Here is a 19,230-nt window from a genome sequence, read left to right as displayed (position 1 = left end):
CAGATGTAAAGTAGTTAAATTTGAAAATGGAAACAAAAAAAAAAAAAAAAAAAAAAAGTAAAAGATGCACAAATCTTGGAGAGAAAAAAAAAAAAAAGTGGTAGAAACATTCCATCATTGTGACTAAAAGACAGATTTTTGGCCCACTTGGAAGATTCATATGGTTACAGAATATTTTGGATCCATCTTCATAGGAAAATAAAAAAAAAAAAAAGAGTAGCTGTTCTCCTATCCAGCAAAATAAATTCAATATTTCCACCCCCCCTCAGGTCTTTGAACTGACTGCTCATTTCCCCAACAGTATGAAACCTCAGAAATGGAGGGCTTTAAGTGATACTATTTCAGAAGTACCATAGGATTCAAACTACCACCTTTAAGATGAGATATGAAATTAAAGGGCCATTGACACCGCAGCATAGCTAGCTTGGGCACTAGAAACAATCCAGCTGTGGCAGAATGGAGCTCTGTGTTTAAGTAGCCAAGCAGGACATGGGAAGATAGCACTGTAGTGACAGAGGACTCTAGGTAAAGCACCATGCCCCATTTTAGCATCTTCTGCAGTAGACTGTAGCCTATGAAAGCTCATACCTCCCTGAACAGATTAGTTCAGAAGGTGCCATCTGTCTGCCTTCTAACTAACCAATCTTAATAGCCTGAACCACTGACAATACATGGAAATAAGGTATTTCTTTAAAACTTATGAAGAACAAGCTGGAAAACAAGTAGTTTAAGCAACAGGCTTTGGATGATTAGCTGAGCTCTTGAGATCTGACTGCCTTTTAAGTAACTATGAATATTCAGGTAAATATGTTTAAGCTGGAAGATTACTCAGATGCCACATGCACAAAATGTACTCCTGTCTAGTTGTAATCAACTTAAAACCTGGTACTGGCCAGTACTCTTGATGGCTTACTGGGGCATGCTTTTAACATTTCAGGTACAATTTTCTGCTGGCATGTTACAGATGACAAAGCAGCATTGCCCTCAGGGTCCAAATAAAGATGATACATGGGCTTGGGGGGAAGTCAGAATGTCTCTTTTGAAGAGACAATGGTACCTTGAAGGGGAGCCAAGTCTTCCTGGAAAGAGTGTTATGGGAAAGATTTGAGAGAGGTAAAATAAAAGCCTGCAATGCATGGTATTATAATATAAAGTATTATATTAGGTTTAAAAAGTTGCACGTGGCGGGGAAGAACAAGACAAGGATGCTAGACTTGTACGCTGGGTGGAACAGAGAGGCGTCTCTGGCTGTCTCCTTCTCAAAGGAGAACTTAGGGAGCACTTTGGAGAACATTAAGGGCGTCAACCAGAGCAGATTAAGAAGTATTGCTAATCAGTATTGTGGGCCAAGAACAGACTCCCACTTTATGCACCTAGTGTTGCAAGAAGTTTGGGATAACGAGGATATGCATATGGGTGAAGCACCAACCCTTTCGGATGGAAATTTTGGCAGTGGGTATAAGAGAAGAAGAAATGCGTTTCAGAGAAAGGGGAGAGGGAAGCCTGGCAGGACTACACAGCACTGGTGTTCAGACAGAAAACCCAGATATTTCAGTAGAGCAAATACTTTGGCATTACCTGTGGGATGGAAGACATCTTGTGAAGCAAGCAAGGTCTTCCGTTTTCTCCACATGGAGTCTACATTAGCTTCAAGGCATCTAAGTTACTACAATCTAGCTGGACTCGGACTGATGCAAGGCATGCCAGAGAGAGGAGAGGTGTTCTCATTTTTCCTCAAGTGTTTTCCATCATGGATTATTATGGGATGTAGAAGTGTATGAGCCATTGCAGCAGCCACCTTATTTGACCATTAGCTGCTATGCAAGATGCATACCATATGCTCTCAGGTAACATGGACTCAAAACAAGCTGTATCATACATCTACAGTTTACTAAGTTAAGTTGAAGTTAGTGCATCAGCTTATGCAAATTGGCAGAGTCAGCATACTACAGATCGTTTCCCACTGCTGGTCTGGCATGGTGTAGCTTTCTAGGAGAAAAAAGTAAAATAAAATAAATAGTTGCTTTTAGGTTAGTAGTAGCAACAAATTGTTTAAACTTCAGCAAGTAGCTTGTCAAACAACAGCACTGTACCATAAGGAAAAAAAAGAAAGAAGCTTTGCTCTTTGGAGGGACCAGGAAAGAACTGCACAGCAACACTGGTAGCAAGCGGGCCAAGACAGAAGTTGCACCTGTTGGAAGGTCATATATAATCTTGACAGAAGTCAGACCAAGCAGTGATGCCTCACGTTACAGGAAGAGCCATCCGGGTGAGAACGGGTATTGTCGTTATGGTAACTCGCAGGTAGGAAACACTTAAAATACTGAGAACTTTATGCTGGTCTCTACTGTTCTGTGGTGAGCAGATTTCATCAAGTTCTTGCCGCTTAAAAGCTCTTAATGACACAGCTTTATCTTCCTTTGGTGACAGTATCACTGCACATTACTACTGACAAGCAAGGGTTCATAGGCCAAAAACACCCCCATGAAATTTCACACCTGCTGCCAGCTGCTTCTTTCCCTAGCCCCTGGCAGAGGAGAAGGATCAGGTTCCAAGGGGTTTGTGGCAAGTCATATAATTAAGTGTAGAACAGAGACACTTACACAGATTTCAAGAGGCAGGGGAAAAAAAAAAAAAAAAAAGAGTATGTTTTGCTGATACCGATTCATTTAATCCAGATGTCTAGTTTAGACAGTGGAGGAAGTGCCATTCAACATGCATTGTAAACTGTTGGGAGACACTGTTAGAAGAATGCATGTAATCATTTGCATAAGACCTTTCACCTGTGAAAGGCCCGTGATGCCCAAATCAGAGTGCTAAAGTAGGCATTCAAATACACTTAGGAGTTCTTGAGACTCCTGGAAAGATTGGGCTGGATAGAGACCAGTACAATTAAATTAGATAACAAAAAGTTAAAATTAGCTCAAAGAGTGCTGGTACTACTGGTAAAGTATGATTTCCACTCGCCCAAGATTCAGACGGCCTAGCTCCTCGATAACACATTTTTCTCTAGCTTTTTTCTCCTCCTGTCTAGAACAAAGACATGAACTTACAGGTCAGAGACTCCCAATTGTTAACTCCAGTTATGGGTAGGATTATACAGCTGAAAGCATGACTCAATTAAAAATTCATTTAAAGGATTGGCTGCTATATATATAAAAAAAGTTAAGTTAGGCTATATTTTCTGTTTATGTATTTTAACAAAAATTAAAGTGTACGACTAGTTCTCTTCACTTTCCTTGTTAATATTCTACTATACTGTGGTAAACAGTTTAATAGCAGGAACATTTCTGGAAACTGTTCTTTCTATGCCAAGGTAAGAGTTTGTTTGTTTGTTTTTTTTAAAAAAAGAGGGAAGAGTATTTTGAACAAAGGTATTCATGCTGGATAAGATGCATCCAATGAAAACCAACAGTGCACTGTGTAATGGAATACATGAGCCGAGCAAGAATTTGGGAGATGGAACAAGTGAGTTTGAATGATTAAATTTAATAATAAAATTGGACTGTAATTTCTGAAGAGCAAGTGGGGGGTGGAAATCTTCCCCAAATATGAATTACCTTTGTTTGTACAAACAAACAAACAAACAAACAAACATCCCCCCCCCCAAAAAAAGACAAAACAAAGACAGCTGCTGGACATTGCAGTGTGGATTATATGCTAGAAAAAGTGGTAAGAGAAGTTCCTGCCTTACAAACAGAAGCAAAAGTTTACACCCAACTCAGTGAGCAGAATAATGAACAGGCTCAGCTCCCTAGCTTCTGCTGCTTAGCTTCTTACTACAAGGAAATGTCTTTGAAAGGCAAGAAGAAAAAGACAAAAGGTGTGTAGTGTATTCTGAAGCATAACGCATGTGAGAAGATACAGTATTCTGTTTCTGCTTCAAATTCAGTCCTATAAACTGGAGCAATTACTTCCATGACTAATACAAGCACAGTGCCCCAAATTAAAAGTCAGACTGAGTTTAAACAAGAGCTAGGTCTGCAGAAACTACCAGTCATTCACACTCATCGAGTCCAAAACAGCAGCTCTAACTGCGCTTGCCTGTTTGGTCTAGGCACGTGCTGCAAACAACTCGGAAATTGTCCCCTTCAATGTTCGGGTGCTCTCCAATGACTTAAAGTACTTGGAGCTTGTTTAGAGATACATGAACTCTGCTGGCTACAACAATTCAAGAGCTGAATTGTGTTAAATAGTTCAGGAACAGCCCAGATGAAAGACTGAATTTCTCTTTGTATGAAATAGGGAGAAAAGGCTTCAGATTTTAAAAGGTTCTTTCAACAATTGCTAGTTTCCTAGCAGCCACAGCCAAAATTAGTTAAGGCCTATTAGAGCTCAGCCAGAGGATTACAAAAGCCGAAGGATTACTGTATCAAGGGCTTTATTTCTTTCTTGCATCACAAATTAATATTTTTCCTTCAGTGGAAGTTTGTTTCATTGGCTTTAATAGGTTTTCTTCTATACTCTTAGCCAAAGGCTTGCTGGAAAGGAGACTGTTTTGGCCTAGGCGAGTTTAGAAATCATGTATTCTTTGTACAAAGACACTTGGGCCAAGACTTTCCTCAGGTAATCGTGTCATTGTCATCACGATTCTGGTTAGCTCCAAGAATTTGCATCGTTATACACAACATACACAGCTTACACTCAAGGCTTTTACATTTAAGTTATGCACACTGTAGACCTACTGATCCACTTGTTAGTTAGCCTAGCAATATCCGTAAAGGTTTAAACACACATTTTGAGGATTGGATCTTATCACTTGTGTCAGGCAAACATTTGGGGATGCAAATATTTTGGCATGCAACTACTTCCCTTTAGGACTGACCAGTTCAGGTACGTGTAGTTTTACTTGCATGTGTTCAGACATTGTTCTTAGACTCTGAAGGACACGTTGGGGTACTTGCAGCATTTACTTAATAAAAAGTTACCATTTACATGTAAGAAATACATTTCCTTATAAACAGAGCTAAGAATGCATAGTGCGTGTTAACTTTTAAACATTTGTTATTAGCAAGTGTTCAAACGCTCTAGTGAATACTTTGCAACTGTGAGCCATCCCCCTCAAGTACCCATGTTAATCTGAGCAATTATTAGCCTCTGGAAAGGCGTCTCAAACTCATACAAGTGTCTTTTTCCCCCCCTGAAAGTCCTTGCCAGAACTCTATAGCACAACTTATCTACCTCACCTAGGTGCTTTATAAATCCAGCCATGCAGCTCTCTAAATACTTAAAAATCTGACCTCTTCTGCCTACCTTAATGGAAGCCAGTGCTCCTTAGCTTGTTATTGCAAACAAACAATCTCCCAAGGCATCTACTTTTTGTCCTTTACTTTGTAAACCCTTTGGGGCAGATGCCACTTTTTGATGAGTGCATAACGCAATCCTTACAGCATCAGCATCTCATGACTGACTGATTGCAAGGTGAAGGTTTGAGTGCAAGTCTCTGTTTCCAAAAATTCTCACTCATTTGAGCACTAAAAGAACAAATGAAAGAGTCTATATGTTTGAGGGAAAGCTCTGACTCTTCTCTCTAACTGGAAAAAGAAGAGTGCCTTCCGAGGGAGGTTGGATTGAACTTTCTTACCTGTAAGAATGAAATCACTGCCAAGTCTAGGTTAGGAAAAAAATTGTTACAGCATTTAACATAAGGCAGTGCAAATACAATGGGAGTTATGCTACAAGTAAACATGCAAAGAATGATATTTCATCATTACTCTTTGTTAGAGGCTGAAATCAGACATGTCAGTGTGAATCACAACTACAATATCAGCACCCCTATTAGCAGCTGCAATAGAGAAACCTGAAATAGCATGAGTATTCTTTGGATGCATGCCAGGGTTGGTTTTCACCTTATATACAGACAGTTGGTCGGCTTCTCTTCCACTTTTAAGAACCTAGAACAGCAAGTATGGAAATCTATGACTCGCGTTAACCCCATCTCTCCTCCCGAGGAAGACAGAAGGTGCGTTTAACATGGTTGTTGCTCAAAAGCTACTACTCAAGACCAGGTATTGTGTGCTTAGTATACCACAGGATCATGGCCCAAGCAAGTTTGGGGAAAAAAAAAAAAAAAAAAAATGCATGTAGTTCTTCTACCACTGGAGGTACTGCTCTGGAAGAGAGTACTTGAGGAGTTTGGAAGAGATGGAATATGGTGTTACTGGTCTCTTGAAACATTTACCCAGGAAGAGTGAATGAGCAATCCAACTGCTGTGCTAAGACTACAGTAGTAATGACCATGCATACACCGGTGGCTTTAGGTAAATCGGTATTAGTGAGAGCACTCAGACAGGCTCAGCCGTTTTGTTTTGTTTTACTTGGGGCATCTAGTCCTGCTTAGAATAGGTCTGAGGGTAGGGTGGTAAAAAACCCAACAACTCCAAGTGCAGGGTATAGTAGTACAAGACCCCGGAGTCTGTGAAACTAGAAGACAGTTACTAAAAGAGTAAAGTTATGTTTTCCATTTGTTGTTTTACACAGTTTTTCAGGTATTTGCTCAGTGGAAAGAGGCAGTGCCTTCTCCGGAATCACCAACAGTACTGAATTATAAGCATAACACTATCCCAGTCTCCAGTTGTTTATTCTGTAAAAGGCTCATTACTCAACAGCACAAACATTTTTTTGTGCACATAACATATTATTCCATCTAAAAAATGAGAAGAGCTAGCTCAATGTTTAAAATAAGCAGCTTCCCTTCACTGCTCCAACATGCCACATACCCACACAGGAGTCAGGGCTATTTACTCATATTTGCAGTATGGTTCAAAGATGAGGGATGGGACCCTACGTGCCACAATTTCTAACCTCTCTAAAGTGCCAGGTCTACATAAGTCAAGGGTGGGGTGGGGGAGAAAGAGGGAACAACAACCACCACCACCACCACCCCCCGCAAAAAAACCAAAAAAGCAAACAACGCCACGCACAAAAACAAACCAACAAAAGCACAACTCATGGCAGCTGTGGTAGGGGAAGAATTTGGCTTCCTACCTATAATTCCAATGTTGCTGTTTGAGGAGTCGGTGTATACATGGCTGAGCAAGTTTCAGCAGACATTTGCTATGTTTCTTCTTGGTTTTCTGCATAATTGAGTCACCAAGCCCTCCGGCATCTGACACCGAATACCAGAGACCATAGAACAGTCTATCCTACTCCATCTTCATATCTTTTGCAATAAAATGCCCCATGGAGAACATATACACACCCTCTCTCTGCAGGTTTTCAGGTATGAGAACCAGGAGCTAGACAACATACCAATACCAAGGGCAAAGGCAGGCATTATTTTCTTCTCCAAGGTCTTTTGCTTTGTTACAAGCATACTTTATTGGCTTCCATTAGTTCAACAAGCATCTATTTCTAAAGCTTCTTAGCTTTGCTATGCTCCCATAAAGACTCACCCAGCTCCCACTAGACTCTTCTTCAATAAGAGGATACATCTTTCGGTATGATTTCTTCTCTTTACCCAAAGGCTTCTTCAGCCACAGCAGACCCTTTTGTTGCCTTCAGTCTGCAGAACCACATTCACCACCAAACAGACCTCTGCTCCCAGACCTACAGGCCTGCCCAGATGTTGATAATCTGAAGTATTTTCAGATTTAACTCACCTAAAGAGGCAGACCTGGCACACATGCAGGTGTACCCTCAGTTTTCTTTTAAAGAGCCAGACTAGCAATTGCTTTTGATTTTTGTTTTCACATGCTTCAGAATTTGGTAGAAGAATTCCTTAAACATGTAGTATTTTTATTAAACAAAATGGGCTCCTTTAAATAAGTGCCAAAACATTGTTATTTACACAGCTATCCTGGGGGGGCCAGTTCTGTACAACAAACCACCACAGCACAACACAACAAAGAGAGAACCTGGTCAGTCAAAGCTATTTTTGTTTTTCATTAAGAGCCTGATCAGCCCTATGGTTTGAATCACGGGAATAATCCTCCTTCTTCAGATGACCATCATCAGAGTTAATAAGATTCACTTCACATAAGGAATTTCCTTGCAATGAAGCTGCAAGATGGATCAGGTTTTCAAGAAAGTTAGAATAACTCTAATTTTTTAAATTTGAAAATCAGGTTTTCTGTGCCTGTACATAAGGTACTGGAGGTGGAGCACACATTAAAATGTTATGGGAGCATAGGGAAGAACTACACTATTTTAGTTCATTATTCTCCGGGCCCATTCTGGACAGATACTACCAGCCCGGCCAAGTTGTAAAGAAAAAATGTTATTATGAGGAGGCCATCCTATCAAGATATGGAGTAGTCACTTGATTACTGCTTCTGTCTAGTCTGGCATCTGTTATTTTATAGTGCATTCACAAAACAAATAAGTGTTGCAAATTTTAAGTATGTGGAAAAAGTGTAGGCACAAAGGAAGTCTCTGCAAGCATTAGAAATAAAATATGAACATTACTCATATAAGGGGGGGAAAAACTCACCTCACCACAGTGTTTTTTCACTATGCACTCCCATTGCTTTATCACCTCCTGCAAAGGTAAGAATAAGAATGAGACAACAGCCTAAACATAATAAACCACTATCCTATCCACCAACTTCTCTTTGGCTCTTTTATTTCTTTCACCTTTCCAGTGGGTCACAGCTGAAAAAAATAATTGAAGTTCATGCCATGCGATTAGGACATAAACAGCTGGAGCATGTGGTTTTCATTTTCATCTGTTGGGTTGACACTGTACGTTGTAATTTCCAAGAGTTTAATAGCCTGGAGGGATGATGGACTGACATTATTACCAAGGTGCTAGAGGGCAAATATATATGTTGGCAATAAAAAGAAATTAAAAATAAATACTAATGTCAAAATCTAGGATATATGGAGCAGCTCTCTGGGGTATTAAGTGAAGTAGATAATGGAACTGGAAAATTAGTTTGAAAGCAAAACACCTGTTACCCAGGTTAAGCAGTGACCCGAGAAGAACACTCAGCCATAGGCGTAACTTTAAATGTCTCAAGACTGCACAGCCACTGGAAAATAAGCTGTTTGTGTGTTTGCTAGAAATAAAAGAGAAGCCCTAAATATCAAAAATAGTGAAAGAAATATAGGCTGCTAATTAAGAATATGGTTAGTACTTTAAAATTTGATATGCCTCTGGAAAAACAATCCTAGTGTTTTGATAATGATTCTGTTGTTAACTACTGTTTTACTGAGCTGGTTTTTCTATTAGTCTGTCTCAAGCTGCTTCCTGAAGCTTCAGTTTGCATTCTCCCGACACATCTCAACCTTCTTTGTAAAGGAATAAGGTGTCATTTTAATGCATTTCACTATGTCTCAGGATCCTGTGACCTCACTATCTCTTCAAGACTATGTATGCTGTGGGAGCCGCTAGCTTGCATATCTCAGCAGCATTACATTTTTCACATGGATACCTTTGCACTTTTTTGTACTCATAGATCCTCAGAACTTGATTGACCAAATCTTTGCTTATTTTCATCCCAGTCCTTTATCAGGCTACCTCCCAAGTTTGGGATGGGATTTAGGGGGATAAAGTGATGTGTTTCTACCACTCGCCAGTAATTAAACCTTGCAAAGGCACTGCACTTACCATCATTTGTATTATAGGAGCAATTACATGCCCCAATTGAGGTCAGGGTCCAGTGAGCCCAGCTTTGTCTAAATGTGAAGCAGGAGACAATCCGTGCTACGAATAGTTTAAATCTTACCGTATATGTATGAAGTTATTCATGTTCATCCAGGAAATGTAGGGTACAGGTTATCTTTCTTTCAACCCATGGGACAAATTGGGGACTATTACTATGAAAATCCATCAATCCAATCAAATGTGAATTATTAGACTGCCAGGTCCATGAGGTCTTTAAGTTACCTTCCCTCTACTACCTCCTGCCGGCTATCAGCAGAGCTAACTGGAATTCAAACCTTTGCAGTTCACACTTCCCTGTGACCCTGGATCATTTTCACTAATCTTACCATTTTGCCATTTATCTTAAATCTAGCTATTTTGCCTGACTTGTTCACAGTCACAGGGATGTCTGTTAGGATTATCCTGTGACTTTTTTTCTGTGGAGGTTCCAAAAAAACAGGAGTATAGCCGACTAACAAATTGTGATAAGCTTGTTATTGTTGGTTAAGCCATTTGCAACCTGTCCTTCTTTTGGGTTGAGTTTAACTATACTAATTATCTAAAGCAATATCCACTTTAAGCCCTGGAAGGCATCCTTCTTGCAATACCTTTGGAACTATTAAGTTTACATTATCTATGTTAGATATCATTTGAGATTACCAGCCTCTCCAATTCACATTTAGCCCCATTCATAGACTTATAGAAAGTTAGGGTTGGAAGGGACCTCAGGAGGTCATCTAGGCCAACCTCCTACTCAAAGCAGGACCATCCCCAACTAGATCATCCCAGACAAAGCTTTGTCTACCCGGGTTTTGAAAACCTCCAAGGATGGAGCTTCCACCACCTCTCTGGGTAACCTGTTCAGTGTTTTACTACCTTCCTAATGAGAAAATTCTTCCTACTATCTAACCTAAACCTCCCTTGCTGCAACTTGAGACCATTGCTCCTTGTTCTGTCATCTGCCTTCTCCAATTCTGTACCTTTTCATCATTCTTTAAAACCTTTGCACTTTTATCTTCAAAATGCTTCAGAAACAGTGGTTTTGAACTGCTGATACTAGTGTAGGATTTTTGCAGGTCTGGTTGCTTGATCGATGCCTATGTTGGACTCTATTTCTGGGAACCCTATGGCAGAAATGAAATATATGTTACAAGGAGATGGCTAATGATGGTTACTAATGAGGTCAGTCAAAGTTCTGTAAATTTTTAGCCAAAATCTTTTGCTGATGCTAGAAATATTGGGAGGTTCAACCATAGATCTGCACTATGAATTGTCTGTCTAGTTTCTCCACTATCCTCTGTTCACATCCTTGTACTTCGCTGAACACTGTTGCCACACATCCCATCCAGAAATTAGAAGGGATTTGAATAGGCAGCCGCACAATTTGTAGGTGTTATGCTTCCAACCTTTACACAAGCTCTCTGGGAATGTTCCCTGCTGGACCCAGGACCCCTTTTTTTTTTTGATACCAGTGAGCTCTGGGGCTTACTACAGGAGGATGGCATCTGTGGCTTCAGCATCTCTGTTTTTCCTTATGGACCCTTTAGTAGTTCCAAAAGAGCTTAAGCACCCCTGGGACATGTATCCCTCTTGGGAGCTATACAGCTAGATGTTTGCTATACAACACTGGACAGCTTTCTCAGAATAAGAGAGGATATTGTAGTCAGCTGTAATCAAATGAGGAAAAAGCAAAACTGACAAGCTTTTCTGATCCAAATGTCCAAAACTAAACCATTTTACCGCAAGCTGCAAACACCTCTGCTTTTTGTTTCAAGTTCCTATGATTCTGTTGTCACCTGTTCTGCCTTGCTTGTTTGGAAGTTGTTAAAAGCTATTGCATCTCCAAGGTACTTCCATTTATATGTTGACAGCTTCTGATAGGCAAGTCAGAGCGAGAATAAATTATCTATGTCAGTCCTACCCACATTGCTAATGTCCTCTGTTCCAAGAGAAAAATTAAAATCATTCATACACACAGGGCACTATCAAAGTTAGTTGGGAAACTGAGACACACGTACTTTTTATTTAAAAAAATAATGCAGAAATTGCCCGCATTCTTCATGCTAATCTACAGAGAAACTTTGGTTGGAGCTATGCTGGGAACAGTCGCATTACCACAAAAGCTACTTAGGTGAGTGGTATGGCAACAGACAGTTAAGATTTTCTTTGCAGTCTGTTGGCTTGCTCTCTGTACTACACATCTGCATCTTATTTAAGCAGCCTTCATAGTAAAACACAGAGAAGGGGATTTGAGAATAAAAGGAGGAGGAAAAATTATAGGCATGATAAAACAACAAGGGCCCTCAGATCCTATAAGTTTTTACAAAGCTCCAGTTTGAAAGACTATATCAGTTTTTCAGAGGAAAAAAAAGTCTGATTAGAAATATCTGGTTTGATTAAAAAAAACCTGTTCAGAAAAAGGAAAGGTCATTCATAGGAAAAAAAATAGAATAGTGAACCACAAAAGTAAGGATGGAGAAACCCTTTCCATTGACTTGAGTGAATGTATGGCATGAATCAGGATTGGGACATTTTAACAGGCAAGTACAACAAGGCACAATTAGGAATAATTTCCCCCAGGCTTCTGAGTGCGACGTTATAGTGTTTAAATAGCCTTAATCAAGTCCACTGTACCTTGGTGAATAGAAAGGCTTACCTTTATTGCCTTGTGGCTTTTTATATCGATGACATTTTTTCTTTGTATGGCTGACCTTTAATTTTATTAACAGTTAAGTGTTTCCAATCAGATACCACTGCTTTGATTTTAGAAAAAATATTTATGTGACTAAAGCATAATTTATCCACGCTACACAAGGAGTAGAGCAGATGGTCATGAGAGAATTTGTTATGGAAAGTCAGTCCCTGTGGAATTTGCACATAAAGCAATCTCATACACCAATCCACAGACTAGTTTGAGAGAAGAAAAAAAGAAAAGCCAAAAAATAGGGATTCTCATATTGAAATCAAGAAAGGAACACGGTAATTAACATTTTTGTAAAAGACTGGGGGGTATTCATTCTCTGGTCAAGAGAATCTTAGCTTCAGCACATGGAAAATGTCATGAAAACCTTTACTTAGCTTTATGTTTTACCAAGAGTAGGAGACAGAAGAGGCAGAGGTGAATTTTTTCTTTGATTTTATGAGAGTCAGAAGCCTTCTTATTTCTTTAGCATAGTTTGTAGGCAGATGTGAATGTCTGAAAAATTCCAAATTTGTATGCACAAATGTATAATAAATATGTAAATGTTCCATCCTCAATTTCAACGGACATAGTGGTGGAGGACTTCATAGATTTGATTGTATTCCTCCATAACAGGTGAACCAGAAAGCATTATTTTTGAATGGGATTAATGAATGAAAGTATCCCTGCATGCAAGAACATAAAAAAGGAACAGATCCAACATTTCCAATTGTTAAAGCAATGTCTTACTGTGACATATTGTGCTGTCATCAGTTCTCAGAAGCTCAGCACAGTCAGGTGAGGTTATTACTTTAATGGAAGACATTTGAAGAAGTACCAACGTGCTTCAGCTCTGTTGAATCTGTAGGCAGTTTATTTTCCTCTTAACCAGTGCCTGAACATACAGCCAAAAATGATGAATTAACAGATTAAATGAAAGCAGAATTGGACAGAAAATTGTTTTGTTCTCCCCTAAGACTGCAGTTTTTAAACCATTTCCCCCACCTCTTGAATTGCAAAGAAATAGACAAATGCCCTGTGATTCTGTAATGGGGGAAAAAAAAAAGAGCTGCTCAATGAAAAATGTTTCAAAACATTGCTTTAATATCATTTTTGTTTATAACCATATTTAATAAAGTTAATTTGAAAAACAGATGTTGTTTCAAATAAAAAAAAAGAAACTTTTATAGGAAGAACGTCAGTATTGATTATTGTAACAATTTCAGAACTTCTTTTTCTGAAAATATTTAAGGCAAGCAGTTTTGGTTTTTACAATTCAAAATTTTCATATATAAAAAATTTTGCCAAAGAATTCCCATTTGGTTCTACATAAAAGACAGAGTCTGACCATTTTTTGTAATTAAAACTCAGTGGGTGCGTCGACACATGGTATTAATGTGATCAAATAAACTCTGGCACAGTTCACCTGGCAGCGGGCTTAGGCCACCAGACTGCCAGCCTAGGGCTGCTCCAGCCCAGCTCAGCATGCTGTGGAGGGGCACGGGGTACGAGGGTGCTCCAGCATGGAGCTAGCCAGCAGGCAGCACCCGCACGCCCCAGCCAGCCTCATCAACATCTACACGTGTTGAGGTGCAGAAAATAATGCCGTTGCCAGATAGCATTTATATTTACAAGTACTAACCTACAGTGGAGTTTATTAGTTTATTGCAGCCTACTAGGACCACACCCTGGGACTTTACTGTGGCGCTAATTAGGGAACTGCATCTCGTGTGTATGCTCCCAATGACTCCATTCATAGGGAGGCAGGGTAGATTTCCACCTTAAGCTAACTGAAGTAGCTAGGTAGGTAGGTAGAGCACAAGTTTCTGTAAGCTGTAGCTCACTTCATCAGATGCTGTGAAAGGACATAAAGAAAGTGAAGTATAAGAAGAGGGAAATTTCTATCTATCTATATCTATTCGGTTAGACTATAAGGTGCACATCTACCCTGCCTTCAACTTGACTTGAGGTTAACACAGCTAACTAAGGCCCCTTTCATAAGAGAAATAGTTAATTGTGCATCAGAGTCAAAGTCTGGTCATTGTCCAGGCAGTATTAATATTACGCTGTATTGTTCCTTACTTCCTGGACTAAACAGCATGTAGCATTATGTATTGTTGTAAAAGTCCAGCATTCAACATTATATAGCAGGCAAAGTAATTCTTATCGATAGATATTTTTAGAGAACTTTAAGGTCTTGCAGTTTGAGAAACTTCAGAGAAGTTTGTAGTCTCATGTAATTCTATAAACTCTTTTACTAGACATAAATAATAAGCCTGCCCTGCTCTAATTCGACTGGAACTGCTGCTGTAAATCTTAATGCTTACATAAACACTTTTTTCCCAATAAAACTTGGGCAGTGGTGATTTCTCTTCTATCTAAGCGCATAACCTAATACCTCTGCTTAGTCAGAGTGCTTATTGACAGGGTATTTGTCTCTCTTATTGTCCTTCCTAATTCTGCTACTATTCACTTTGAAAAAGTTGATAATGGATCTTGTCAACTAAAATTTATCTATGTCAAACTTTCTCCAGCCAACATGACCCAGGCATGAAATAAGTCAAACTGGACCCTAAGGTTTTACTTACTAGCTGCCAAAGTGATTAGTGAAGTTATTCACAACATTGTCTCACTTTCTTTCCTTGCAGAGGACTCTTCAGCCTATCCAAAAGCACCAAATGACATCACTTATTTTTCCTTTGCCGAGCTAGAATTTTTCTGGTGCTTTCATTGAGGCTGACAATATTCGTCTTCCCTATCTCTCCAAAATCCTCACTTTTTGCCGCTATGCACTATTGAAAAGCTTCTGAGCCCTTCCCCAGAGGTGGTTTCACATTAGTGATGGGTGGAATGATTCCTTTGTGTATCATGTGGGATAAAAGGTGCTGAATAAATGTAAGTCATTATCATTTGAACAGGTAATTGTGTTTCCATAATTTATGACTCATCTCTCTCCTTCTCCCCTGCGGAATCAAATTGGATGTTCATGTACCTTCCTGTTATGTATGTCCAGGGCCTTAATTTATCATTTCCTTTTCTAGGAAGGCCTCTAGCTAGAAGGTAAAGCTTGATAGATTAAATACTTCAATTTCTCTGAAACATCTGAGTTTTCTAGGCATCACGTATAGATTACAGGATTTTTTGCCCTCTTTTCTTATTTCCACAGAGTGATTTGTGGTGAACTTTGGATCACTGTTCATTTTGCTTCAGGGTTGCTTTAATAATTTTATTTATGTTACAACATTCATGGCAAAAGCATCTACCAATAGACTAAAATTTATGAGGACTGCATACAAATGAAATGAAGCAAAACTTAGCAAGAGAGGTCTTAATATGTTCAGATGAATACCCTATGCTTTTTAAAGATGCATAGATGCTACTTCATACATTAGGGCAGCCTAGATAATAAGACATGATTGATTATAAATGCTGCTGTTCTGCTTTTCTAGCCCCAGTGACATTATGTTACTGTGATTAATACTGATATAAATAAAGTAGCTGGCTCAAGCATCTGGAATTGTGACCTTCTCTTTTAGACTAAAAAAGGATGGCTTTTGTTATGTCTTTGTTCTCTTTTCTGATCTAGGCATCTTTATAGATATATATTCTATACCCACACAATTGCACATAGCTCATTGATGCAGATATAACCCACAGAGCTGCGTTATACAGCCTTCAGGGTCCACAAATTTGACAACAGGGGGGAGCAGTGGCATTGCTAATTGCCACTCCTCTGCATCCAAATTTCTGGACCTGCGGGGAGTCCTGCAGGCTAAATAATATGATCCTATGCCCTAGATTGTTGTGTCATGCAGTCAAGCAGCCAGTGACATAACAGGGTGGGTGGGGAAGAGGCATCTGTAGGAGGAACTGTCCTAGGCACCACTTTAGGAGGGGTGGGGTTGGGTGGGTGAAGGCTGTCTCATGATTGCAAACTGGAAGCCACTGCTTATGCTTTGCTCCAGGGCCCACCTGTATCCTGACACGGCAGGCAGATGCGCAGGGTTGCTCCATGGCTGGATGCAGGTGTGCGTGATCAGGCCAACACATCATTGGATTTGGCTCACAGGATGGGGCCATCAGTGCATGGGGTCAGGCCAGCATGCAGTGCATCTTGCCTGTGGGGCCGGACGACTGCATGGGATCACAGCTCCAAACTGACCCCACATGCCAAACCTGCGCAGGATCTGGTGCACAGACCACCCCATACGGCTCATTAGGGGTTGCAAAGCGGGCTGTATTTGATTCAGATTCGGTCTGATTTGGGGGGCAGTGATTTGATTAGTTGATTTGGATCACTGTCCCGATTCGATTCGGCCGAATCTGAAGATTCAAATGCTGATTTTGAGAATCAATGATTTGGCCATAGCTTTAAATGTTTTTTCTACGTACCTCAAGGTACCAGGCGTGGCTCATGGATGCTGAGATGGTGCGGTGGATGGAGAGTCCCGCAGGAGTGCGAGGCGGGGGGGGAGGGGGCACATGCTCAGTGGTGGACCCAGAAGTGGATTTTTTTGTTCTAAAAGCCTTCTGTTTTACCATTTAATACTTTGAGGTGTGTGGTAAATATACACCCACAAACAGAGGTTCATGAAAGATTTATACTGACTTTTTAAAAAATATACACCTCTAGGTTTGTACTTAAAAAATAAAAACACAAGAGATTACAGAGTATTTGACAATGTTGCAGTTCCCTTTACTCAACATGATCATTCTCTGTGTAGTCTTTCAGGGCACATTTAGGAAGACATGGCATTCCCTTACCTCTGGGGTCAATACTCGAGAACAAATGACTCAGCTCCTGCCTTTTTCTTGCCTACTAACTCTTGGGCTGGGCTAATCCCTGATCAGCGTAGATACTTCTGCCAAGTGCCTGTTGAGCTTCCTTCTGACAACCCAGTTCTCCAAGCTGGCAGCTAGATTACCTAAAATATGGGTATGTTAACAGAAGATCATCTCCATTTATAAGCTGTGTATTGTTAGCAATCTGTGCTCCCACTCTGGGGTTTCGGCCCAATATGGAGATGAAAAGACAACAGGAAAGTCAAAGGTTTCATGTTCAAAGGGTAGTTGCAACAGAGTCCACCACCTCATGCAGAAAGCATGAGTTGAACAGCATTCCCAGATTGTCGTAGGCCTAAATCTTTCAATGTGAAGCAAAAGAAGGAAGAAATGTTGAGAAGTCATGTTTTGAAGCTTCTAGAAGGGCATAAGAAGAGAGAAGAAAACATAAGCGATGGTTAAAGATCCAACACGATATGGGAGGGAAGCAAGCAGTTAATGCTATCACTTAGTCTCTGGGGCTCAGTCAAAGGTGGGAGGGGAATGGATCCCATCACCACCAGAGACAAACCGAAAGGGAGGTACTTCCAGATGCACTGGCAGGGACAGGGAAATTCACACTTGAGGAAGAGACAGGAAGGCGGAGGGAGGAGGACGATCAGGCCTCAAAACCCAGGTGTGCAATTTGCCACCTAAAGGAGCCGGCTGGGCCTGAAGAGACTCAGAAATGAACATTTCATATTGTGACTTCCCTGGCTTTTATCTTTAAATCTGTGTTTGATAGAGGAGCTCCTAAGAATCCAAAACGAAACACAGTTCTCTTCCATTGGTTTTATTTTTGCATGCATTTTTCATGCTTTCCTTTTACAAGATCCATGTGATCTTGGCCTGGTTTCTTAGAAAATTCAGGCATTCTGTCAAGGTCTAAAAGAAGGACCAGATTCTTTGAGGTATGTAAGTGCTTACAGAGATAGATAGGTACACTGCGGTCAAACAGCCAGTCTGACCAGCTGCCATTTAAAGGTAGTGATATGAGAAGGCACTCATTAAAATCCCACTAAGTGTTTATCAGTGTCTTTAGGCAGACACCTAAAAACATCCCTTTAAGAATCCAGCCCCATCGGACCCCAAAGGAAGAACAAAGAAATTGGCACGTGGAACTTCAACCCGCTCAGAAATCCCAGAGACGGTTTAGCCCAGAACAGTCTCATTTCTAGGTTGCAGATGGCATACTTTATAGGCAATGATTAGAAAAAAAAAAATCGCTAACTGGTGTGAGTTTAACGGGCTTAATTTGATACAACTGTGCCTACTACTCAGCGATCCCTAACTTTGTGCATTCAAAGTGCCTTGTATTTAAGGACACTCTCTTTCATACATCTCTGTGTACATTTGGTTACTATTGCAATATTAATAATGATTGTGGGTAAATGTTAGCTTTTAAGTGACAGCCCCTGTACATACAGTCCTTATACAGTTTACTTTTAGTGTTTTGGTTAGCAAAGTTCAGAGTAGCACTCAAACACTTGGAAGATGCATTGAAATAATTTACGGCCCTTAAGAAGTTACACTATACGTATGTATACATATAAGGAAGAACATTATGATTTTGGCAGTTAATTTATTCCTGTCAGAATTTAGGATGCCAGAAGTATGATAGCTCTCACTTATACTATTTTCCCTTTAATGTTGCTATTTGTAAATACATTATTTTGTGGCACCCGTCAAAATAATGTGGATTTGGATTTAAAATATGTTTATTTAATTAAATGCTACTTTGCTGACACACAGAGTACAGAGCCAGCAGTCACTGATCTCCATCCGTATTGTCTAAAATTTCCATATTATGGCCCCCTATTCAGATGTTCTTGCCGCTTAGCAGTGATGTAGTAATAACCCAGCTGTAATGAAAAGCAAACCACAAGCCCGAAATGAACAAAATTACCATGTAAATCCCAAATTTATTCCAAATACTATAAGCTAAAAAAAAGGATTTTTATGACACAAGCAAAACAATTATGAGCCTAATAAATCATTAGGCAAAGGATGATGGGTTGGACTGGCTGTGCCCATTTAGGCACAGGCTTTGTTGAAGTAGAATTCATCATAGGGCCAGTCTTAGCTTGCCACTGCCTGATCGATAACTCTTCCTGCTGAAGATCAGTAATTCTGACTGATAACT

The 19,230-nt window shown here is 40.0% G+C and overlaps 1 long non-coding RNA gene across 1 annotated transcript in view; it reads right to left on the bottom strand.

Annotated features, from left to right (window-relative positions):
* The window catches only part of LOC109310286, a 9,273-nt gene extending 749 nt beyond the window's left edge, over nucleotides 1-8,524 (bottom strand). Inside the window, exon 1 of the long non-coding RNA XR_002101181.1 lies at nucleotides 8,437-8,524. This is a non-coding gene — a long non-coding RNA (uncharacterized LOC109310286). The remainder of the gene's footprint in view (nucleotides 1-8,436) is intronic.
* Between the last annotated feature and the right edge of the window lie 10,706 nt (nucleotides 8,525-19,230).

Source organism: Crocodylus porosus, unplaced genomic scaffold (genome assembly GCF_001723895.1).
Source record: "Crocodylus porosus isolate Cpor-Errol unplaced genomic scaffold, CroPor_comp1, whole genome shotgun sequence".
Lineage (NCBI taxonomy): Eukaryota > Metazoa > Chordata > Crocodylia > Crocodylidae > Crocodylus > Crocodylus porosus.
Note: the sequence above shows the minus strand (reverse complement) of the source record. Positions and strands in the feature narration are given on the sequence as shown.